This window comes from Elephantulus edwardii, unplaced genomic scaffold, assembly GCF_000299155.1.
Source record: "Elephantulus edwardii isolate Elephantulus edwardi_28Jun2011 unplaced genomic scaffold, EleEdw1.0 scaffold00005, whole genome shotgun sequence".
NCBI lineage: Eukaryota > Metazoa > Chordata > Mammalia > Macroscelidea > Macroscelididae > Elephantulus > Elephantulus edwardii.
Window position 1 is genome coordinate 16,692,669 of NW_006399755.1, and position 27,610 is coordinate 16,720,278.

A 27,610-nucleotide genomic window follows, 5' to 3' on the forward strand; every position below is an offset into this window, starting at 1 on the left:
CCCAAAATCTCTGTAAATGTTTATGAAAATTAATAAAATATAATTATAGAAAAAAAATGCCATTTGAGATTTCATTTCCCCCCCCAGATTTATTTAAAATTTAGTTGTTTAATGTACAAATATTTAGAGTTCTTTGTTTAATTTACAAATGTTCTAACTTAATCTTTATTGTGACTAAAGAACATAGGAACGTATTGTTTGACATAGTTTGTGACCTGTCTTTGTGCACATTCAAGGGCCTTAAAACAAATGTGTAATCTGTTGTTATATGTACAATTCTGTAAAAGACAATTATGTCAGTTGGTTGATGATGTTGATCAAGACTTCCATATTACTATCCTCCCCCCTTTTTGGGTCATCTTGGTCTATCCATTATCTCACATAGTTATTCAGTAATTAACATCAAGTCGTAACATTTCTCAAGTGGATTTTCAGGCACTATGAATCTCATGGGAGTAGACTGCTCATCTTTCTTCCATGGAGCAGTTTGTGGGTTTAACTCACCTGCCTTTGGGTCAGTAGCAGACCTCTTAACTCCCCTAGGCCACCAGAGTAATTTTCCTATTTGATTAATTGTATTCATAATTGTATATTGAATTTTAAGAAAAAAACATGATCAAGAGACAATGGTGATGAAGGAGGAAGTGCAGGCTTCTCTGAAGGACTTGGCAAAAAATAATGACCCAAGAATTTATGGAATAACAACTGATGTATTTCAACAAACAGATGCTTCTCAGATTTGCTCACCAGCCTGTGCCAAGAAATCTGGAGAATAACTACCTGTCCAACTGATTAGAACAGATCTATATTTTTTTCACATTAAAAAAAAATTGACCCAACAGAATGTGGAAATTATAGAACAATATCACACACAAGCAGAATTCTGCTGAAGATCATCCAAAAATGACTGGAACAGTACATTAACAGAGAATTGTCAGAAGTACAAGATGGGTTTAGAAGAAGTCACGGCACTAGAGACATTATCGCTTGTGTTAGATAGATCTTGGCAGAAAACAAAGAGTACCAGAGGAATGTCTTTCTGTGTTTTATTGACAATGCAAAGCCATTTGACTATGTGAATCAACAAATTGTTCGTAACCTTCCAGAACAGTTTATTGTGTTCATACGAAAACCTACACTTGGACCAGGAAGCAGTCCTCAGAACAGAGCAAGAACATACTTTAGGGTTCAAAATCAGGAAAAAGCTTCTAAAGCTTTTAGATCTATATGCAGAACAGATCAGATGGGAGTCTGGGTGTTATGAAGAGGGATGGAGCATCAGGATTGGAGGAAGATTCATCAATAACATATGTTATGCAGATGACACAATCTTGCTTGCTGAAACTGAAGACGACCTGAAGCACTTGCTGCAGAAGGTCAAAGATTATAGTTTTCAATATAGATTGAAATTCAACATCAAGAAGACAAAGATTCTCATCACTGGGCCAATTGGCAGAACCATGATAGATGGAGAAGAGATTGAGGTTGTTAGCAATTACAGCTTGCTTGGCTCCACAATCATCACTCTTGGCACTAATAGTCAGCAATTCAAAAGATGAATGTCACTGGAAAAATCTGCTGTAAGGAACCTCTCCAGCATACTGAGAAGCAATGATGTCAGTCTAAAGACTAAGGTGCACCTGATCTAGGGCATGGTCTCTGTCATTACTTGCTATGCATCAGAGAACTGGACACTGGCAAAGGATGACAGAAGAAGAGTCGATGCCTTTGAGTTGTTGTGCTGAAGAGGAGTCTTACAAATAAGTCTGTCTTGGAGAGAGTGAAACCAAGTTTCTCCTTGGAAGCTAGGATTTTGAAACTCTGTCTCACATACTTTGGGCACGTGGACAGGAGGGACTGGTCCTTGGAGAAGGACATCACACTCAGAAATGTAGAGCGACATTGGAGGAGAAGAAGATCTCAGATGAGCTGGATTGCTATAGTAATTGGGACGATGGGGGTAAGTGTGTCAGAGACAGTGAAACTGGCTGAGGACAGAGCAGGCTTCAGAGCTATTGCACATAGATCATTGTGAGTCACAGGTGATTCAACAGTACGCAACAACAACAACAACAACTGTTAAGTTGGGACTGACTCATAGCTGACCCATTATTGGGGGTTCAGAGGCGTTAGAAGAGATTGCCCATTTTTCTCCTGCAGAACATCTGGTAGATTTGACCTGCTTGCCCTTGGGTTGGGTAGGCAATGTATCTCTTTATCAATAAGCCACCGATGAGCACTTAAAGACTTGATTTTTAACTTAATGATGATACATCTTAAGCAATGTTCAGGAATAATATAGAAGCTCTGGTTACCCAGTAGATAGGAAATTGTGTTACCAACCCAAAGATGAGTGGTTGGAATCCACCACCTTTTCCTAGTGAGAAAAATAGTCTTGTGATTTACAGCTTCTGACAACCTTTTGTAGGTTTACCTATGAGTCACTCCTGACATCAATTAATCAATCAATGAAGGAGTAATATTTACTCTAGTGCCAGTATAGGTCATCAAACAAGACATGACTTTCTGAATGGTTACTGAATTCTCTGTGTATCTGTGGAAATATCTCTACTTTCGCTGTTCAGAACTCAAACTTGTTAGTGAGTTCTGGAAAACATGTAACTTAGAGTTTCCTAATTGTTTTTTGCTTCACTTAGTTCACTTTGCCTTACATGTTCAGTAGGTTAGTATTTGATAACAGTTTTAGGGGAACCCATATGCATATTTCTTCACATCTTATTCACATTTTTTTCTATGGAACTATGACCTCCTTTGTCCAGATTTTTCAAACTTGCTGAAGTCTGATCACTATCTCCTCATCTCTGTGAACTCAGTGTATTGATTAATTTTCCCTATCTCTGCTTTGTAATTGAGACAGTATCTCAGATTAAAAAACAAAAGTAATTGTATTTTTAAATTTAAACTTATTTGGTTTCTGTAGTGTTAGCCTAAATGCTGTCTTTTTCTTTTTTTTTTTTTCAGCCATTATAGTTAGTCCTTTCTGGTCTCCAGTTACCTTAACTGCAAACACATGGCTTCTACATCATCAACAGCTGTGGAACTAGGATAAGAGAGTACTTCTCACACTGGGCAGCAAGATTTGTGGCAGCAAGATTTGAGGGAGATTGAAGAAATACCCTGCTGAGAGTCATGGTGGTGGAGAGTTTGTGGCATTGCTGTGGAGAAACCGTGGCAAGGTGTAAACAGATGAACCCTGAAATAAAGTCCACAGTTAAAAGTGTTTGCTCTTCTTGCCAGATGCTTGAAGGACAAGCTGATTCATAACTGTTTTGAGGCAATCCTTGCTAGATGATTTGGATTTCACTGTTGAACTGAAACCAGAGCATAGAATAATTGAGGAATTGTGCCTCGACTTATTTTGGGTGATGTTCTTTGCCTCTCTCACTTTCTAACTTATTTCCCTAATATACCTCATTCTCAGTACCACAATTGTGAATCTGTGAGTCAACAACAAATAAACCAACCTCTGGCTGTTTGTGTGACTCTAATAATGGGGCCGGGTGATGGGCCCTGTATCTGAATTCTGCTCTCCTGCAGTGAGGGGCTGTGCTATTCTTATTCCCTGTAACCCTTTCAGAAAGACATTTACAGTGCCCCATTGTCCTATTTTCTCCTTGCTAGATAATTCCCTATTCTCAGGGATCACATTCCTGAATTGTATACTGTTCCAAGTCTAAAAACAGCTGTTCCACATATTTTTGTCTAGTCTTCTACCTGTTTATAGTATAAAGCTAAGCCTGGTAACAATTAGTTCAATATGATTAGAATAACAGTTCCAGAAGGAAGCTTTGTTGAGTAAATGGGCAGGAACTTAACTTCCAACTATAGACACAGTTTAAATCCACCAGCTGCTCCACAGCAGAAAGATGGACAATCTCTTCCTGTGTGACTTCCTGCCTCTGAAACCTGCAGGAACATCAGCTATGTGTGAGTTCTAACTTATAGTACATAACAACAACAAAAGTTCCAGGAAGTCTTTTAAGATTACGAAAAACACTCTTCTTGAATTCATGACACAAATAAAAATTGTTTAATTCATTAGCTAGGATTGCTATATGTTGGTGTGTGTCATTGGGTCTAGTCTGACTCATGGAGACCGTGTCACGTAGAGTAGAACTGACTCATATGTTTCCTTAGGTTATGATCTTTATGGTAACACATTCCCAGGTCATGTCTCAATTGAATCTACTGATGACTTTTAGCTACCCACCTTTTGATAAGCAGCCAAATATTTTACTACTGGAGTTTGTATCATTTATGCACTCATTGTTGTTGAGCCAGAACTGATTCATAGCTGACCTTCACTGGGTTTCTGAGACTCAAAGGTAACCCTCCATCGGGTTTCTGTGACCATGAATTTCATGGGAAGAGATTACATGTCTATCTTCCAAGGAGCTGCTGATGGATTCAAAAAGTCAAAGAGGTGCAACCTTTGGATTAGCAATTCAACTCCCTACACCACCAGAGATCCCTGAGGCTTCTATGGAGATAACTAAAATTTGCCATGTTTATAGTTTTGTAGAGTTGGAACTATGAATCCTATCACAAGAGAGATTTGTAAGGACTTCCTCATCTAAATTTATATCCTTCCTTCCTCCTTTCCTTTTTCCTTCCTCTCCCTTCTTTTTTCCTTCTTTCCTTCCTTCCTTCTTCCTCTCTTTTTTCCTTCCTTCCATTCCAGTGGAGAGAGGTATGAGACCACTTAAGTTATTTTTCTTTTTTTTTAACCTAGAATTTCTGATCTTTCTAATCAAGTTACTATAATCAGATCTGAGCTACAGGGATGAGAATTTATGTTAGAAAAAAAACAAAACCAAAGTAAATGTAAACTTTATTAAATAAATTTTAGGCCTGGCAGTGAGTGAGGGTAGGAGATTAAGCACCCTGGAGGTTAAGGTGGGAATCTATGACTCCAAATTGGGTACCTGATTTCAATGAGACTAAATGGGCTCGCAGAAAATTTCATAATGGAAATTTTTACTTCTCAAGTTCTTAAAAAAATGCGTTGCTTCATTCACGCGAAAATTCTGTTCTGCATACATTTTTAACACACTTGTTGTCCTTTTCTTAAAAAGAACTATACGTAGTGAGGGTACTAAAATAAAATATAAAATTATGTGAAGGGGAAGATGGAAATGAAAGAGGAAGAAAAACGAATTGAAATGGTTTATGAGAGAATTTGATGAATAGTCATCAAATTAAAACTCATTTCTAAGTAGCATGGACACTTTGAAGAGGAAAATTATCTCAGGATATCTACACTATATTTAAAACTCTTTAAACAACTGATTATTAATGTTCTTCACTATGTATTAAAAACAGACATGGTTTTCTACACTATACCCTCTTAAAAAAATGTAACATTTGGAAGCTTGAAAAGTAAAAATAAGAAAATAGTACACATATCCCTTAACACTTACCCTGTGTTCCAGTTCAATTGATCTATGTATATTTCATGTATCTTGGGATCATCTTATATATATACACTTTGTTTTCTAATTATTTTTCTGATTTTTCTATATCATGATACCATGCTCCAGGATGTTTACTAGAGTAGCATTATTTTCTATCATATAAATACAGCCATTTCCCTACTGCTGAAATTAAAATGAGGTGCTTTGTTTAGGTAACTTTCAGTTAGAGAACCTATAATCACAGTCAATAAAACAAGATGTGATCAGAGAACAACTTTCAGAAACAAAATTGCCACTTCTCTGGTATATGCATCTAACCTGTTGTTGTTGGGTGCCATCACATCCATTTTTTACCCACAGGCAACAACAGAATAGAACTACCTCATATGGTTTTCTTAAAGGCTATCATATTTATGGAAGTAGTTTGCTGGGTCTTTATCCTGTAGAACAGTTGAGTAGGTTAAAAGTCAGAAAGTGAATACTTCGCCATTGGATCCCCAAGAATCTTTGCAGAAAACCTCACCATGACTAATTTCTGAGAATGCCTAATTTATATCTGGCATTCTGTTAAGGATAATGTCTACTTGGCCAATTTTAGACCTCGTGAAATTATTTAAAGTGAAGGTCGGTTCTGCTTTTTAGATGGCAAAATGGAGTCTTACAGAAAATAAGCAATTAAACTATACAAGATACATAAATTTCTGAGAAGAAATTTTAATATATATACCCACAGATCTCAATGTGAAACCCAAGTTTTCAAATTGGAATTTTGGATTTAATTAGTATAATTGAGAAATTTTAAAAGTACAGTAGGTGATTTTGTACTTATTAAATTGAACACATTTTTTACAATGTAGATAATGGATAATTTGATCCATAGAAGAAAGTAAATTTAATTTTGATCTTTATCTTTCTAGCACAGCTTATGACCCAAAGGAATCAGAGCAAAACTTTCCTGATGATGAAAAAAACAAAACCTTGAAAGATTTAAAGAGATGATAGGTCTAGAGGGAAATTAAAATAACTTTCAATATGCCATCAATATATTAGGACTCATAAATATTAACTCACTAATTCCAGATGACAAATATAACTGTGTATATTATACAATATATACAATACAACAACAACAACATATTATATTATTATAATATATTATACAGAAAATGTTATTTTAGCTCATTTCTCATAATGTAGAATTTTATCACCTTGATGTTAATGTTACCTAATTTTTACTCAATAGATGACATCAAGTAAGAAGTGACTCAAGCTGAACCTTCAGTGGATTTTCAGAAGGTTTTAATTCACACATGAGGAGATTGACCATTTTTCTTCCTGTGAGGTAGCTAGTGGATTTGAACTGCCTGCTTTGGGGTTGGAAATGTAACTCACTATCAGCCAGGCTACTAGAACACCCTTCTTTGTCAGTTAGTATTGTATTTAGGATAATGATTTACCCTGTAAGGGTAAGCTCCTGGAATGAAGTAAGTTTGAAAATAGAGAATGTTGCTTTTGTTTTTTTCCAATTAGAGAAAAAAATCTTGACCATTGAGTTGTAACCAATCACATAACACTGATCCTAACAAATATAAAGAGAAGGCAGATTAATTGATCAAAGATGCAGAACTTTTAAAGTCTCATTGGAGAGCTAAGCCCCAACATAAATACAAGTACACCCAATACATGCTTGTAGAATTGAATTGGTTTCTTTTCCCTGAGACTATGTTACCATCTATGTCAGGGTGGTTGCTGTTAAGTTGGCTGCAGCTCATGGTGACCCCATGAACAACAAAACAAAAGACTGCCCAGTTCCACGTAGTTCTCATGACTGTGGGTATCCTTGAGTCTGTCATTCCTTTCAATATGACCTGAGACAGTTTTCTTTCTGTTGAGATCCATATATTTTATTTGGCTAGTTTTCAGAATTAGATTGCTGAGCCTTTCCTTCTAATTTGTCTTATTCTAGAAATGTCATTGAAAGCTTTCCAGCAAGGGTGTGGGTGCCCCTGTTCATATTGTAAAGAATAGGGACACGGTTTACAGCATCACAGTAGCCTGAAAGACACTGCTTTATGACAAACTGACAAATAAATGGTGGATCTATACCATTCTCATGTTCCATCAATACTTTTTGACTTTTGTTTGCCTAACACAAGTAGTTTGATAAAATTGTAAGGTGTCCTTTGTTCCTTTTAAAAAATCTAAGAGAAAGGATAAAGGAAAAGAAAAAAAAAATAAAAATCCAACACATGTGTTATATTGGGTACTTTCAAATTGTCCTATGAAAAGAGACTGTGGTTTAGAGCCATAGGTATTGAATGCTGAATGTCACATTGCCACTTACTATCGGCAGCTACCACTTTCTTAATGACAGTAGTAATTGTGTGGATGTAGCCAGAAGTCATTACAATAAATAAATTGATTTTGGTCTGAAGTCTAAACATCACCATCTTCAATAAGAGAGTGGAAGAACGTAGGAGGAGGATTGAGTACTCTAGGAGACCAAAGAAAACTTTCCAGCATAAACGGTAGAAATTTCTGGTAATTCAGCGTGTGGACCATCTAAATTCTAGCAGTCACTTCTTCAGCTTTTCCAATTCCCCTATAAGTCTCTCTGCAAAGCTACTATTCATTTGTTCCATTGGTATTTTATTGTTCAAGCAATCATTGCTAAATGTCAATAATTTTTCAGACACTGTACTAATATAGATATGGTTGATAGTTAACATTAATAAAGGCTCACTATTTACCTTTCTCCATATCTATTCAATCTGTATGCCTAGCAAATTATTCAAGAAGCTGAACTACATGAAAAAGAATGTGGTATCACGATTGGAGGAAGACTCATCAACAACCTGCATTATGCAGATACAACTTTGGTTGCTGAAAATGAGGAGGCTTTGAAGTATTTGTTGCAGAAGATCAAAGATGACAGCCTTCAATATGGATTTAATCTCAACATCAAGAAAACAAAACCAAAAAAATCCTTGCCACTGAACTGACAGCCAAAATAATGAGAAATGAATAAAGGATTAAAATTGTCAATAATTTCATCTTACTTGGATCGGCAGTCAGCACTCATAATAGCTGCAGTCATCAAAAGACAACTTGTATTGGGAAAATATTATTTCAAGGATATCTTTAAAGTGCTTAAGAGCAATGATATAAATATAAAGACTTAGGTGCAAAGAATCCAAGACATTCCATTTTAAATTGCTTTGCATTCATCTGAAAGTTAGATACTAAATAAGATAAGAAAAAAATATTGATATCTTTGAATATGGTCTTGTCAAAGAGTGCTGAAAATCTCATGGACCACCAGAAGAATAAACACAGCTATCTTGCAGGAAGAGCAACCAGGGTGCTTCTTAACAGCAAAGATGGCGACAATTTACTTCACATACTTTAAACATGTTGTCAGAAGGGACTAGTCCTTGGGAAAGATGTTATACTTTGAAAAGTAAAGGGCCTGAGAAAGAGAGGTAGCTCTTTAACAAGATGAATAGACACAATGACTATAAAAATGGGCTGGGGCATATCAGAGAATTGGGAAGTGGTATAGGATAGGCCAAGGTTCATGTCTCTTATTCATAGGGCCACTATGAGTTATATTTGATCCAATAGCATTTAAAAACTACTACAGCATGTTTCAGGAAATATTTTCTGTACTTTACATCCTTATATCAATTTAATCCTTAAAATAGTCCTATAAAATTGGGGTTGCTATTATTTCCTCTAATTTACAAATGGGGAAACTGAGACTTAGTGAAATTAATTTACCCGAAGTATTTGCCTCCAAGGACCATTCTGGCTACACGTTCTCTAAGATATATCTGTTTATTCTTTTGACAGTCAATGAGTCATTCAGCACTCTTCTCCGATATCATAGTTCAAAGGCATCAACTATTCTTCTGTCATTCTTGGTCAATGTCTAGCTCTCAGATGCACAGCAAGTGACTGAAAAAGACCATGGCCTGTATTAGGCATACCTTAGTCTTCAAAATGATGACATTGCACCTCAATAGTTTTGAGTGATCCTTGACTACAGAATTTCCCAATGCAATAAGTTGATTGATCCCCTGACTGCTGGTACTAAGTGTATCAATTCTTGTGGATCCAAGTAAGATGAAGTCATTTACCATCTCGATCCTTTCTGTATTAATCATGATGTTGCCCATCTGTCTAGTGGTGAAGAATTGTCCTACACTGAAATATTTCAAGAAGATGTCTTAAATGACTATTTATCCCCAAAGTGATACGGTCAATAGAAGCCAAAGAAAGACATTGCAGACATTAAACAAAATTGAAAAGGTAATTTTACAATTTACATAAACATGGAAAGACCTAAAATAGCGAAAACACTTTTAGAAAAGAAGAACAATACTGGAAGACTCACATTATGTAACTTCAAGACATACAGTTATGGCAATCAAGATGGTGTTGTTACCATAGGAGATACAAGAAGATCAATGAAAAAGAAAAGAGTTCAAAAGTAAACTCACCAATCTATAGTTAATTTTTTAAAGAAAATTTCCATGGCAATTTACTGAAGAAGGATAGCTTTTTAAACAAATGATGCCAGAATTATTGGTAAATGGAAAATATAGACTTGGTGAAAGAAATGAGACTGGAGAGCAAAAGATAGTGTTTTGTACAATGAATGATCTATTGCAAATGTTTTTTTAAAAAACACAACAGTAACTATACACATGGACTTCATCTGATAGACTACACAAAAATCAGATTGACTATATCTGTGGAAAGAGACATTAGAGAAGCTTAATATCAGCAGTCCAAACCAGATCAGGGAATGACTGTTGAACAGACCACCAACTGCTTATATGTAAGTTCAAACATAACTGAAGAAAATGAAAACAAGTCCATGAGTAACAAATATGACACTGAGTGTATCCCAACTCAATTTAAATACCATTTTAAGAATACATTTGACACATTGAACATTAATGACTAGATGATAAGTTGTAGAATGGCATCAAAGACATGAGCAAGAACATTATCCATAAATAAAGATCACTACAATGATGGGGAATGGGGGGAAAGAAGATGAAAATGCCAGAAGATACTCTGAAATGTACATGGAAACAAAAATAAGCCAAAGTAAGGGGAAGGAATGCAGAGGTAAGAGAAATTAATAGAAGATTTCAAAGTGCAGCTTGAAAATACAACACAAAGTATCATTATAAAATATACAAGGAGTTGGAGTCAGAAAACCAAAAAGGAAGAACACATTTGGCATTTCTCAAACTGAAATAAGAAGAAATTAAAGTATCTATGGATTCTATCTTCAAAATCTCGAATGGAGCAATAAGCCTCAAGGGAAGATGGAAAGAACACACAGAGTCACTCTACCACACTCACCTGGTTGGTACTGACCCAATGTTGGAAGTAGCATATAATAAGTCCAAGCTGCACTGAAGGCATTGGCAAAAAATAATGTCTCAGGAAGTGCTGAGATTCCAACTGAGGTGTCTCGGAAAAGAGATTGTAACCCTTGAGGTATTTACCTGTCTCTACCAAGAAATTGGAGAAACAAAAGTTATACAAGTGTTCAGGTCTTTCATTCATAGGGTCACTATGAGTTGTCTACGACTTGACAGCACTTAACAAGAACAACCACCAAGAAATATGGAAGATCTGCCCAATTGACTGGAATAGATCCATATATGTTCCTATTCCTAAATTAGGTGCTTTAATAAAATGTGGAAATTTTCAAACAATGTAATTAATGTATCATTCAAGTAAAATCAACCTGAAGATTATTTAAAAATGGCTGGGAGAATACATCAACAAAGAAATGTCAGAAATTCAAGCATGATGCAGATGAGATCATGGTATGAGGGATATAATTTCTGATGTCAGATCTTGGCTGAGAACAGAGAATACCAGGAAAAACCCATTTACTTATATTAAATTGCTTATGCAAAGACATTTGGCTGTGGATCATAACGAATTAAGGCTAACACTGAGAAGAAGTGAAAATTCTAGAATACCTCATTGTGTTCATGTGAAACCTCTACCTAGACCAATAAGCTGTTGTCTGAACAGAATAAGGTAAAACTAAATGGTTTAAAATTAGAAAAGATGAATATCAGGGCTGTATCCTTTATCCATACCTATTCAATCTGTATGCAGAGAAAATAATTTTTTAAAATGAACTATATAAAGGACAATGTGACATTAGTACCAGAGGAAGACACATTACCAACCTGCATTATGCAAATAACACAATTTTGCTTGCAGAAAGTGAAGAAGTCTTGAACCCCTAATTGCGATATTCAAAACCCAACAGAGTGTGGAAACTATAGAACAATATCATTGATTTCACACGCAAACAAAATTCTACTGAAGATTATCCAAAAACGACTGGAACAGCACATCAGCAGGGAACTGTCAGAAGTCCAGGCTGGGTTTAGAAGGGGTTGTGGTACTAGGGACATTGTAGCTAATGTTAGATGGATCTTAGCTGAAAGCAGGGAATACCAGAAGAATGTATATCTGTTTTTCATAGACTATATGCAAAGGCGTTTGACTGTGTGGATCATAACAAACTGTGGCTGACTCTGAAAAGAATGGGAATACCAGAACACTTGATTGTTCTAATGCGAAACCTATACTTGGACCAAGAGGAAGTCATCAGAACAGAACAAGGAAAGACTGCATGGTTCAAAGTTGGGAAAGGCATAGGCCAGGAATGTGTCCTATCTCCATACTTTTTCAACCTGTATACAGAACAGATTATCTAAGAGACTGGGCTCTATGAGGGGAAGTGTGGTGTCAGGATTGGTGAAAGATCAATTAACAATCTGCATTATGCAGATGACACAACCCTGCTTGCTGAAACTGAGGAGGACCTGAAATGCTTGCTATAGAGGGTCAAGGACTGCAGCCTTCAGTATGGACTGAAGCACAATGTCAAGAAGACAAAGATTCTCACCATTGGACCAATTGGCAGCATCAGGATGGATGGTGAAGAGATTGAGATTGTTAACAACTTTAGTCTGCTTGGCTCCACGGTCAACACTCTCAGCACCAGTAGCCAGAAAATAAAAAAATGTATTGTGATAGGAAAGTCTGCTGTTAGGGACCTCTCCAGGGTATTGAAGAGCAATGGTGTCACTCTGAAGACTAAGGTGTGTCTGATACAGGCTATGGTCTTTGAAATCACTTGTTATGCATCAGAAAGTTGGACAATGACTAGGGAGGATAGAAGAAGAATTGATGCCTTTGAGCTTTGGTGTTGGAGAAGAGTGCTGAGGGTATCATGGACAGCTAAGAAAACAAACAGATTCAACCTGGAGAGGGTTAAACCAGTCTGCTCCGTGGAGGAAAGGATTCTGGGACTTCGTCTGACATACTTTGGACATGCTCTAAAGAGGGAGAGGTCCTTGGAAAGGGACATCATGCTTGGGAGGGTGGAGGGACAGCACAGGAAGGGAAGGCCCTCTATGAGGTGGATTGATTCAGTGACTGGGGTAATCGGGATGGTTGTGTCAGAGGCAGTGCTATTGGCACAAGACAGAGCAGGGTTTAGGGCTGTTGTACATAGGGTCGCTATGAGTCGCAAATGACTCGACAGCACATAACAATACACAGAGCATTCAAGATGGTTACATCTCAATTTAAAGGAAATTTAAATCCCCACTGGGCCAATAGGCAACATCATGATATAGAGATAAAAGATTGAACTTGTCAATTATTTTATTTTATTTGGATCCACAATCAACACCCATGAAATCAAGAGTTGTGTTTCATTGGAGAAATCTGCTGTTACTGGCCTATCTAAAGCTCTAAAGAACCAGGATGTCAGGTTACAGATTAAAGCGTGCCATTCAAAGCCAAAATATTGTCAACTGCATCTTATGCATCTGAAGTTTGGATAACAAATAAAGAAGACGAAAGAAGAATAATTATTTTTTTATTTTGGTATTGTTGAAGAGCATTGAATTGAACTGCCAAAAAAGTTATCTTCTGGCTTGAAGGAAGTGTAATGAGAGTGACAGTGACAAGTGTGGTGAAGTTCCATCTCACTTTGAGCAAATCTCAGAAGGATCCAATGCTTGGAGAGGGACATACAGTCAGGGAAGGTAAGAAGTCAGAGAAAGAGAGGAAGAGCCTCCACAAGATGGATAGACAGTGGCCCTCACAATGGGCTGGAGGACAGCAGATTATGAGGATAATGTAGGAAAGGGCATGATTTAGATCTGTTGTTTATAGAGTAACTGTAAGCCATAGTTAACTTGAAGGCAACTAAAAATAATAACAACAACAACAACACTAAAATAAGAATTACACCAAAAAATGGACTAAAATGGATAATTTATAAAACTCCAAACTCATAAAGCTTAAAGGAGAAAGCATTTGGAGCTTCGATATTGCTTAAGTAGAACACAAAATGTGTGAAGAATAAAAGAAAACATTGGTAAGAACTTCATCACAACTAAAAACTTTAGTCCTTAAAAGAAATTGTAGGAAAATGGAAAAATAATTCAAACACTGGGAGAAAATATTTACAAAATGCATATCTAGTTGTTGTTGTCTTATGTGCCATCAAGTCGAGCTTGACTGATAGCTACCCTATGAACAGAATGTTTGAACCTTATTCTATGCTGCGCCATCCTCACAATTACTGACATCAATAAACCAGTATAAAAGAAAGCAAAAACTAAAAGAAAAGAAAACAAACAAACAAACAAAAAAAACCCCAAAACAAACCCTCTTACAATTCGATAAGGCAATACAGTTTTTAAAATAAGGAAAATATTTTATAATGATTATAGCCAGGAAATGAAAGGATGAATTGCACTGCGAAAGCCTGCTGTCAGAGACCTCTCCAAAGTACTGAAGAGCAATTATATCAGTCTGGAGACTAAGGTGTGCCTGATACAGGCCATGGTCTTTGCAGTTGCTTGCTATGCATCAGAGAGCTGGATGATGACTACGAATGATAGAAGGAGAGTTGCTGCCTTTGAACTTTGGTGCTGGAGAAGAGTGTTGAATATATATACTGTGGACTGCTAAGAGAACAAACAAGTTTGTCCTGGAGAGAGTGAAGCCAGGCTGCTCCTTGGAGGCAAGGATTCTGAAGCTTTTTTTATAAATTTTTTTTCTGATAAACTTTTGGACATTTTCCATAGGTTTTTCAAGACAATGACCTTTTATCCGAAGCAGGTCTCCAGGCTTGTCTTACAAGTCAGCCCTGTAATTGTTGTTATTATGTTCCATCAAGTCACCTGTGACTCATAGTGACCCTATGTATAACAGCTCTGAAGCCTGCCCTGTCTTAAACCAAGCTCATTGTCTCTGACAGACCCAATTCCATTTTTCCAGCCACTGAGTTAATCAATCTCATCCTGGGTCTTTCTCTACTGTTTTGTCCTTCCACCCTTATAATCGTGAAGTTCTTCTCCAAGGGCTGGTCCCTCCTGGCCATGTGCCCAAAGTAAGTAAGATGGAGTTTCAAAACCCTTGCCTACAATGGGGCAGCTAGGTTTCACCCTCTGGAGGACTGACCTGTTTGTTCTCCTAGAAGTTCATGGTCATCCCTACACAGATTGAAATAAACTTTTTGGCTAGTAGTCAAGTGGTTCACTGTTTGCATTACCCAAGCAAAACAACCATGGCAATATCAAGTGATGATGAGAATGGGAAGTATTTCTAACTCCTGTACATTATTGTGAGAAAACAAATTCACAGCCAAATGGGAAAACACGGAAAGTTTCTTACAAAGCTCATTGTAGACTTCTATGTGATCCAGCTGGTTTCAGAAGAGGATTCTTTAGAAATTTGGATAATTCCTTGACAACAAATATCCTCATGGATTTGGACGATATCACTGTTGACCACACATGAATTTTGGTTAAAAGCAGAGAATCCCCAAAGTATATTTACCTATGTTTATAACAAGCAAAATTACAGAGAGAGGATGATTTTCAAGGAGTTGGAGGAATGAAGACAGAATTGACAGCAAAAGTGTATGAGGGTACTTTGGGGGATGATGGGACATTCTAAATATTTATTTTGGTGCTGTTTATATAATTCTATTTATTTGTCATAACTTAATCAAATTTTATTTTTAATGTATGTAAATTATATTTCAGTAAGCCTGACTTCAGAAGTCGTAGTGATGCTTTAGGCTAAGCATTGGGCTTTTAACCTAAAGGTCAGCCATTTGAACTCCTGCTGCCATAAATATTGACAGCCTCAGATACCCTACAGGACAATCACAATCTCCAACATAGTTACTGTGAGCTGTACCTGATTTGACAGCAGTGGTATGGTTACAGGATAAGCCTGTCTTTAGGACTCCCTAAGTGGTTCAAATAGTTAATTCATTTGACTGCTGATATAGAGGGTGGAAGTTTAATCCTACTCAGGTGAACCTTGGGATGCACCTGAGGTGATTTACTGAGGTGATAACCCTGAGGTAATTAGAACAATTCTTCATTGAAAACCTATGAAACACTATGGAAAATTTGCTGTCAGAAACCCCATCAGAGTGCTCAAGAGCAAGGATGTCAGTCTAGAGACTAAGGTGTGCCTGATCTAGGCCATGATCTTTGCAATTACTTGCTATGCATCAGAGAGCTGGGCAATACCAAAAGATTACAGAAGAAGAATTGATGCCTTTGAGTTGTGGTACTGAAGAAAATACTGATACCATGGAATGTCAAGAGAACAAACAGCTCTGTCCTGGAGAGGGTGAGACCTAACTGCTCCTTGGAGGTAAGGATTTTAAGACTCCATCTCACATATTTTGGACAAGTAGCCAGGAGGGACCTGTCTTTGGAGAAGGATAATATGCTTTGAAGGGTCAAGGGACACTGCAGTAGAGGAAGACCATGGATGAAATGGACTGACAAGTAACTTGGGTAATGAGTATAGGTGTGTTAGAGACAGTGAGATTGGCTCAGGATAGAGCAGGGTTCAGAACTATTGTGAATAGGGTCTTTACGAGTTGTGGTCGACTCAACAGCATGTAACAACAACAGTATGGAACATAGCTCTGTTCTGACACGTATGGGCTCACCAAGATTCAGGATAGACTCAATTGCACTGACTGGATAAACCTAAGTTTAAATAAACAAATACAGTTCAATCATCTTGAAAGCACAAGATAAAAAATATGACATGAGATGGTCAGTGCAAAGAAAGAATCTGTTTTTAAATTTCTTCTATGCCCCAGAACCTGATATTTATTATCTCACTTCTTATAACAGCCCTTTCATATTGGTGTTATATTTACGTACATCTCTACCTCTTCTTTATCTTATTATTCCTATTTTTATTTTCACTCATTCAATACCATCAAGTTGAAACCACTGCTGCTTTCCAAAGGGAGGAGATTGTCCATTTTTGTGCCACAGAGTAACTAGTGAATTTGAACTTACTGCCTTTGGGTTTTCAACATAACATCCTATCCACTAAACCACCAGGGTTCTTAGCTACCCTTATTTGATCTACTGCCAGTTACACAGCTGGCAGTAAGACAGATGCAAATCAAAACCACAATGAGAAACCATCTCGTTCCAGTAACAGTGGCAAAGTTTCGCAGGGCAGCAAGTAGTCAATATTGGAGAGGATGTGGTGAGAGAGGAACTCTTTTATAATGTTGGTGGGATTGTACAATGGTACAACCACTCTGGAAGGCAGTTTGGTGCTTCCTCAAAAAGCTGAACATACAAATTCCATATGATTCAGCTATTCCTTGCTTGGCATATACCCCAAGAAAATGAGAACGGAGGCTCAAATGGAAACTTGCACATCAATATTCATAGCAGTGTTATTCACCATTGCAAGAACATGGAAATAGCCCAGATGTCCAAACACAAATGAATAGATTGAGAAAGTGTGACACATTTATACCACGGAATACTATGCAGCACATAGGAGCAATGATTTTGTAAATTACTACCTAACTTGGGAGGGACTGAACAGCATTATGCTGAGTGAAGTAACTCAGTCCCAGAAGGACAAGTACTGTATAAGACCATTACTGTAGAATAAGTATGAGGATCCAAGGCAGGGGGAAGGGTTGAAATAGAGGGGTGAGGATGGGTGGTTGGGGGGGTGTAGAGTGTTAATCAATTAGATGATTATACAATTAGATGAGTGGATGGGGCGAAGGAAATAGGAAGGATCTGTGAAAAATTATGAATGCAAACATTGTAAATAAGTCAGAAAAAACAAAAAAGAAAAAAGAAAAAGAAAAGCTAAGCATATATCACTTTGGTTTTTATTCAGTCAGCTGTGAATTCAAATCCTGGATCTGCTGCTTGTCATGTTAACATGGACAGGTAATTAAACCTCTCGATCCTCAGGTTTCTTACAGTATCATGTACCTTGCAGGGTGTGATGAGAAAGATATGAGACAATGTATGCAAAACACCTAGCAGAGGACTCATCATGTAATTTGTTTTCAGTAAACCTTAGTGCTTCGCCTGCTACACACCCATCAGGAGGGCGACAGCTGATTGCAGGCGTGAGATCCTGGCCCCCTCCTGGCCCCTTGGCTTTCTCACTGAAAGGCCAGGACTGCTCAGACATCCAACTTCCAGTGTGCCTTTCTGGCGTCTCCAATCAATCACTCTAGACTTGCACACTCTCTCAATCTCCAAGCGCGCTTGCTTCCTAATCAACTTCCTCTTGTCAGGATTCACCTTTATTTTTTCCAAGTGCTTCTCTCTCTCCTCGAGTAGAGAATTTATGCTCACTTGCAGCATCCATCTCTCAACCTCTTCTGTTAACAGTCACCAAAGCAAAGAATTAATTTTTGAAAGGAATGTCTACTTTTCTTTGTCAATAAATTACACTAGACGGGTCTCTGAGGCCTGCCGGCTCCTCCGGTGAGGACTTATTGGACACGCACTTGAAAACGGGGTTATTTATCTCTGTTCCTACCGTCGTCTTCTCTTCTTCCATCTTGGCGCTCCCTTATCAATTTGGTTTTGTCTCTTAAAAATCACTCTAATCTCGCCAGGCATTGTGGATAGCTTGGGTAATGTGCAGGTTCCTGTTATTTTCAATGACTTTTCCTTTTATTTGTTCTTGTTCCTGTCAGACACATTTATTTATTTTTATGCTCGCGATATTTATTGCTAGGTGGCAGGCAAGCATTCCAGGTATACATCACTGTATCTTTGAGGACCTACTCTTTCTATTTGTCCTTCTAAATTGTCTCTTTACAGTTCTTTTTCCATTAGGCATTTCTGAAGGATCTAGCTGTTGAATTTTTCCTAGGTTGAAAGCAATGAAAATAAAATGAGGATTCCTTTTCCACAAGCTGCCAAAGAACTACATGCCATTGGTCAATTTCATTAACTTGGTGGCTCACACGTCCTTCCTGTCGAGGCCCACACTGCTGTGAGTCGCCTTAGACACTCAGGCTGTGGTAGCAACTCTTTTATTTCTCCACTCTCTGCTCACCTCCTTCATGAGCTCCTTGTGGTGCCTCCTCTCAAATTATGTTGATTATTTGCAGCATTTTATCATGGCTTGGATAAGAGTATACAGAGAAAATTATTCTCCATTCAACAATTTGTACATATTTTTCTCTTCCTGGTCTCTTCATTCCCATTTGTGCATCTTTCCTGGCCCTTCCTCTCCTCAGAACTTTGCTTTTGGGTAGCCTCTTCCCTTTTGGCCTCATATAGCTGATTGTTGAAGAGCACATTCCTCTTGGGTGTTACTGTTCCTTTTATAAACATGTCTGTTATTTGACCAAAAGTTGATCTCCAGGAGAAGTTCAGTTCCAGGTTTGGAGGATGTCTAAATGTGTCTCAGGACTGCCACCATTCTCTAGCAGGTAAGTCTGGTTAGAATTTTATTAATGATTTTTAATTCTGTTCTGCAGGTTCCTCTCACTCAGTCCAGAACCTTCTGTTGTGATTCCAGTCTGAGCAATTGGTAGTGGGAATTGTGGACCCTCTGGTTCTTCTGTGCTTGGTCTAGCAGAGGCTGTAATTTGTGCAAATTAGCTCAGTGACTAATTGTTTCCTTGAATCTTTGTGTTTTTTAAATATTCCTTTTCTTTCAAGTAATAATTTTCTATAAACAATTGATTATTTTTCTTTGTTTATATATCATGAGTGCTTACCACACAACAAACTCAAAATGGTCCAATGCTGTGGACTCAATTATGACTCATGACCCTATAGTGATCCTATAGGATAGAATAACTGTTCTATATGGTTTCCAATCTTTATAGAAGTAGGCTGTCACATTTCTCCTAGGGAGCAGCTGGTGGGTTCAAACCGTAGATGTTTGGGTGGGTAGATGACTAACATCTGTGCCACCAGGGTTATATAGTTAGTGTTATATGAATACTTTTATATTATTAATTTCTTTGAAAATAATACTAGCCAGCTGGCTAAAATCCCTGTTGTGAAACTGGTCAACTGAATTATTAGTATCATGATTTTCACATTCATCTTCTATAAAAAGTGTATGACTCACAGAGACAAATAGGATTTTAAATCTCACTTGGTTGATGGTGCAGTATTATTTTCAAAGAAATTAATGATTTTAAAGTATTTCTAGAGCACTTATTATGTATCCCTGGTAACACAGATGTTAAATTCAAGAAATGATAGTATATGAAGAAAATTGCAGTACCAGAATTAGAAAAAGACTCATCAACAACCCATGTTATACAGGTGACAAAATCTTGCCTGCAGAAGAGGTATGTAAAGGACTTGGAAAGGAAGCTTAGCCTCACTTAATCTTTTGATCAACAGTAGCACTGAGAAATTTGAAGAGTTAGATCAAGAAGCCAGTAACGTGATAGCTGAATTCTATAAGATTTTAGAGTTAGAAATATCGAGGTTCAATCTTAAATTTACTACTAGCTTCTTGTGTTCCTGAACAAGGTTCAGAATGTCGCAAAGTCTTAGCTTCACTTTCTGTAAGATAAGAATGTAAAAATGCCTTCTAGGATTATCCTTGGAATTAATAGACGTAAATCAGTAGATATACAGAACGTATTTAGTTAAAAGTCAAGAGATTATTTTTTAAACTAGTCTTCAATCTTACAGCCTAGAATTGTGTATATTTGAGATTATATTTTTCTTCTAAGTGGTATAGCAGTGGTCTGTCTATTTTCTGTACAGAGGTAACTCGTAGTTGCTGTAATTGCTAAACACTGTGACAAATGTGATCATTGTGGACTGTGTTTGGTGGAGCTACCTGATTAAAACAAATTTGGAACCAGGAGTGGCATCTTCCTAAATAGCTTGCCTCCAGAAACTCTATGAATGTGGAGAAATGATGAAAGTTATACAAGTGTTCAGGTCTTTTGTTCATAGGGTCGCTATGAGTCATCTATGACTAAATGGCATTTAACAACAACAACAGCAATTAATACATCAGGGTCCCAGAACCAGTAAGCTAATTTTAAATACTTCTAGTATTTGACTGGTTAATTTGCCTCAGCTTCTGTCTTGGCATCTCGAATAACTTCTAGCTACTCCAGCTTCTGGACAAAGGACTAGAGGTCAGGCTACATATTTTGACTCTTATGCAGGGTCCTGACGCCATAAACGAATCTCATAGTTGCTGGTCTCAAGGAGTCCTTGTGCTGTGTGCTCCATATGCAATACTAGATCTCCGTGAACTGGCTGAATTCTCTTTCCTCTGATCCCCAGTAGCTTGGAATGTGGGCTGATGGTTGCTGCCGTCCCAGTATAACACATTTTGGTGTATCAATGGAGAAGATAACCAGTCAGAATTGCTTAGGAATCTAAGAGAGACAGGTCTTCCTCACAAACCCAATACAGTCCACACTTTTTAGAACAGGGTTCAAGATCCATAGTGATGTGGATGTTGTCTTCTTCTCCAAAAAAAATTTACTTCAATGCATCCTTCATTTTCTGCATATTACTGATGTTACATTCTTTTTAAGAATTTTTGGTAGCATAGTGGTCAAGACAGTCATTAGTGATAACCAAAATGTCAGTGATTTGAACCTACCAGGCACTCTGAAAGGAAAGATGAAGCAGTCTGCTTCATCATAAAGGTTTTCAGCCTTGGAAATTGTATGAGTGGTTCTGCTCTGTCATATCAGGTTGCCAGGAGTCTGTACTAATTCAATGACCATGCTTGTTTTTCCTTTGCTTTGTTTTGTTTGGGTGTTGTTATACTTTGTTTTATTATGATGTCATGTTCTCTCAGGTCTTTCTTCTTTAGTATATACTCTCCTCTCTACAAAAAACTCTCTATATTTTCATGGAACATGCATGCTATTAGTCCTATAAGTTTCAGCGCTTTTCAATGTCTTCTTTGACCACTGTGGGCAGACCATGGCACTTTTTGCCCTGTGCCTCTATATAGCAGATATACTCCTTGCCCTGTATCTAAACATATACTTCTCATATATCATGTATCATATTGGGTTTGAGTTTTATTTTCTGTCATTCCCTCACAAGTATTTGAGATTTGGGGAAATAATGACTATTTTATTTGCCCTTGTATCCCTAGCACACATTACTATTCAGACCCCTAGGAGATTCCCACAAGTACTTGTGCTTTTAGTGAAAAATATGTTTCTCTTTTTTATAGTCATGGTTTTTTTGCCTAGACCTGGCTTCTTTCCTGCACAATTACTAGCTATAGACAACTGAATTGTGACAAGCAATTCTCAAGCAAGAATCAAGATCTTAGGGGACCATAGTTACTTGACCTAATAACAGTCTTCGTGAGAAGGTCGCACTGTTTGATGGAGCATGTAGCACTAGGATGTAACCATCCATCCATCCAGTCAGCTAAATCAACCCTAATGGTCAATGGAATGACCCATGTCATAGCCTGAACTCTGTCCCATCCATCAGAGTTATTGATTAAGGCAGCAGCGTTAACATGTGCTTTAAGGAACACAGTGATACAGGATGCCACGAACTAAAATGGTGCCATGGTTAAATAAGATTGGGAAATGTAACACGTTTTATCTCCTGCTAGGAGTCATAAACTTCATTTATCACATTGAAGGATCTGAACCATTTGAGGGTGAGAAAATCTGTTGAATTGTTTAAACCAGTGTATTCTAAATGTATTTGGCCAATAGAACAACTTTTTTCTGTTTTACATTTATCTATACCCCAGGAGCCTTGTGTTCTGTAAAATAGGCTTTGAGAAATGGTGGGTTGTAAGCTCGCCTGAATGAAGGATGATACTCAAGGAGATTGGAATTTCTAGACAAGGAAGCATAGAACTAAACATGCAAATAGAGTCTATAACCTTCAGAATTTCTCCTAGATTGTCCTTCCCTTAGTTATCTGGTGCTGCTGTAACAGAGATACCACAAGTGGATGGCTTAACAAACACAATTTTATTAGTTTCTTTCCAGTTTAAGAAGCTGGAAGACATAGCACAAGCAGATGGCCTTAACAAGCACATACTCTTTTTATTTTTCTGTCTTGTAAAGCTGGAACCCAAACTCAAGGGTCAGTCTAAGGGAAAGCCTTTTCTGTTGATTCTGGAGGAAAGTCTTCATTTCCTTGATATCAGATTATGGAAGATCATCTCATAGTTTCCACATTGTTACATAATGTATACTGCATACGTGAAGGGCACAATTCAATACATGGAAGTCTTCATAGTTCAAAATCAGGGTATTGCACAGACCATAAACAACGTGGATTGACATGGTGACTGCAGCAATGTACTCAAGCACAAACATGGGAAGTTGGCTCAAGAACAGGCAGTGTTTGTTCTGTTGTCTATAAAGTCACTGAGAACCATAACTGACTTGATGGCACGGAACCACAACAAACAAGCAATCATTTCGGACTTTTCCTTTGTCCATCATCAGAATTCTTTTTTGTTTGTTTGTTCTGTTTTCCTTATCATAAAAAAAAAATCTAACCACCCAGAAAACATAATACTTGGATATACACAAAACGACTGTCTATTCCAGGAATTAACACAGTGGAAGAAATGGTAGTTTTAGTTACAGAATACAAATTTAAATTCAGTCGTTTCTTATTCCTTATAACTATGTATATATAAATTATTTCCCTCATGGGAAAATAATTTTACTTTTCTAACCCTAAAATTCTTAGTATATGGAGAAAATAACCCAAGCCCTGTGTAAGTCACAGAGATACCATGAGAAACAAATGTCATTACTATATAAAATTCTTTATAAATTATAAAAATATTTTATAAAATAAGATATTACATATATAACCTTGTGGTAAGTTTAACTTATCTATAATTCATGTATGCAGATAAAATATATTTTTTACTCACTCTATAATTCATGTATGTAGATAAAATGTAACTCTCTTTAGTCTAATATAGGCTTCCTCTCAAACACTCATCTGATTATTGGCAGGGAAAAGAAAATTTAAATGAAACAAAATGTTCAACTTGGATTACATTGATCCCATTTTGATAATTTAAATTCTCTCATTTAAACAAATAATAATGTTATATTTCTTGGATGATCTCTCCCTCTCCCTGCTCTTCTCTTTAAGTGGGATGTCTAGATGCATTTGGAGGAATATGAGAAATTCTTGTGAAGTCAGAAAGGAGTTGGAATCTTTGAGCACAAGAATCTTTATACATTTTGTTTTCTGGAGCAATGACCACTGACTGCTTATAGTTTGGTTCTGTTTGACCTCCGGGCTCTGTCACTACATAAGCTATGTTTTCATTTTTCCTTTAGGTTAGTCAGAGTCTTCTTGAAATTCTCTCAGTTTCCACTGGCTACAGAACTCCTGACATCTCTGCTAATATCCTGCATCCAGTCTACTGAACTCCCACCCTTCCTCCAGCCTCATGTCAGAGGCCTTGCTTGGAAACCCCAGTGGCTGGCGCTTTGACTGCCTTCTTTTGCATCTCTCTGCCAGAGCACATGGTGTTCCATTGTAGGTTTGTAGGGGAATAAGAAAATAAAAACCCACAAACTCATTGACATCAAGTCAATAGCCACTCACGATGATCGTCCATTAGATTTCTAACACTAAATTTTAACAGGAGGGGATTGCCTTATCCTTTACCAGTTTCTTGCCAGTATCTAGTGAGGTCAAACTATTTAATGTCTTGGTTAACAGCTTAATACATAATCCATCACATCACTAAGGTTCCCCATCAATTTGTATTGCTGTAATTAGGTGTCAGCGAGTCTGCTATGACTTATAGCAAGACTCTGAACAACAGATCTGCATTTTGCCCTGTCCTGCATTATCCTCGTGATCCCTATCATGTTCAAGCTGGTTATGATAGTCTCTTTGTCAATCCATAGGTTTCTGTGTTGTTGGTATTGTTAGGGGTCACTGAGTCCAACTCAGAGAGACCCTGTGAACAACATACCTGAACCCTTCTGTTCTGTGCCATCCTCACGATCTCACATATACTCAAGCTCTTTGCTTCAATCACTGTGTCAGTTCATCTGGATGATAGTATTCTTCTCTTTGGTAACCCTCCACTCTTACAAGCATGGTTTGTGTAGGATAGTTTGAATGATGAACTTTTTCTAATTCCAAGAAATGTAATGTTGTTATTTTTAGGTGTTGTGTATGACTTATTGAAAGCGTATAAACAACAGATCTGAACCCTGTCTTATTCTATGACATCCTCACAATCCCTGACACACTCAGCCCACTACTGGAGCCACTGTGCCAATCTACCTGGTTGAAGGTCTTTCTCTCCTTCACTATCCCTCTACCTTTCCAAGCACAATGTCCCTTTCCAAGAAATAGCTTCTTCCAGCAACAAGTTCAAAGTAAGTGAGATCACCTTTACCTTCAAGGAGCACTCATCACCTTTGTCTTCAAGGAACACTTTGACTGTACTTTCTACAAGGCCTATTTTTTTCTTTTGGAAATCCATGGGATATTCAGTACTCTTTTGCAACTCCATAGTTCAAAGGCATCACTTCTTCTTCTGCCATCCTTATTCATTGTCCAGCTCTCAGATGCATAGCAAGTAACTGAAAAGATCATAGCCTGGATTGAGCACACCTTAGTCCTAAAACTGATATCATTACTCCCAATAATTTGGGAAGTCCCTGAATGCAGACATTCTCAGTACAATATGTGTCCTAATCTCCTGAATGCTAGAACCAAGTGTATTGATTGTGGATTAAAGTAAGATAAAGTTGCCAACAGTTTCAATCTTCTATCCATCTATCATGATGTATCCGATTCCAGAAATGCAATAGGAGTAGGAAATCGTGTGGAACAATTCTTCTCTATAACATAGAGTTACTATGAATCAGAAACTGTTTGACAGCACACACTGTAACAATCCTCAATATTACACAATTTTATCCAATGCAATTTCCAACTTTGCCTTTAAAAGAGTATATAAGAATACTTCTGTCCCTATTTTTTCTTTCTCTTTTGGCAAACAATTCTCAGGCTAGGAAAAGGAGTAGACATTCCTTCATTTCTCCTGAATTACATTATTCTACATTGCAAAAGAGGAAGCTCTGGTGGCTTAGTGGGTAAGGAATTGCGCTGCCAAAGCAAAGGTATATGGTTCAAATCCACCAGCTACTCCATGGGAGAAAGATGAGAATTCTCCTCCTGTGCCTTTTACTACCTCAGAAAACCTATTGGAGAATCATTACAATTCTGACTCAATAGGAAACAATGATAACCAAAGAATGGAGCCTTTTGGAGCAAAGGATAAGCATTCAGGTTGTTGTTGTTGTTAAGTGCCGTTGAGTCACAGGCAACTCATAGCGACCCTATGAAGGAGAGTCCTTGACGCTTGGGTGCCTTTCATCCTCTCTCCAAGTTCATAGGGTTTCTGGAGGCAAGCTATTATGGAAGTGGATGCCACTCCTCCTTCCACGCTTGTTTAATCGGGGAGCTCCACCCCACTCTCAGTCCGCATTGGGTAACCAGCCATTAATTCATTTGACACATCTGTGTCACAGTGTTCAGCATCACAGCAACCACAAGTGACCGCAGGACGGCAATTTGTACACCAGGGCTATATGACCCAGAGGAATGTACTGACCAAAAATGTTTGAGTTGAAACCTAGCGGAGACTTCTTAGAAGAAAAGTCTTGAGATTCACTCCTGTGAAGATTATATTCTTTGAAACCTTCTAGATAGTTCTACCTCTGTCAGGTAGGTTTGACCTCTAAATATTATCCAGTCTCAAGCCCATATTGAGATGAGCAGTCACTATCTGAGTATCTAACACGGGCCAAGCATTTTGCAAAGTAATTTTATCTCTAAACAATCAATTGTACTCAGAACTATCTTGTACAAAGGAAATTAACACTGAGGCTTTGAGAGGAAAAAGGTCATAAAGCACAAGGTGTACTCAAGAAATATGAGCTGATCAGTTTGACAGCTAGGCGATGGCAATAGCGGCATGCAAATTCAGTCTGATTCTCAAGCCTATGATTTTAACCATCCTGAATTGAACTCTTTGGTTTTTCTAGACCTACCTGCTCCTTTCCATCATTTCCCTCTTAAATAAATGGAATCACCATTTGCCCAAGGAATTAAACCAGAATCACCCCATTATCTACTTCTCCCATCCTCATTTTATCACTTGCCCTATTACTATGCAGTTCTCAATTTCTCTCTTCTGCATTTCTGCTTCCTAAATCAGATTCCATATGGGTTATCCCTGGTCTCATCTTTTTAAATTCATTCTCCCTATTTGCTTGTATCTGAGCATACGCCTAGTGACCCTAATATATGTGCAAACTTTACTGTGGTTTAAAACAACATTAATAACCTAGTCCACCTCTACTTCCCTTATTCCCATCTCCATGCCTTTAGCACAGTTTCACCTGCCTTTCAACAATGCCTTCCCATTACTTCATTTCTCTCTCAGTTAGTACTAATTTTGCCTTTGATATTACTTCCTCCAAGAAGCTCATCATGCTATCCACCAGCCAGCTTTCCTTTGAGCTCTTTGCAATTCCTAAATCACACTGTAACCATGCAAGTGTTTATTTTCACCCTCCTCTAAATGGAACTCCAAGACAGCAGTCTATGTCTGTCATAGTTAAAGCTGAGTCCCCAGAATCTAACAGTGCCTGGCACAGAAGACACGCCAGCAAACCTTTGTTGCAAGAACAAATAATTGTAATCTACCTGCATGCCTGTTGCCTCACAGGAGTTTCATGACAGTGCCCTGTTTCTATTTACCATAGTGTCTTACCAAGAAGAGATATTTTCCAAAACTTTGAC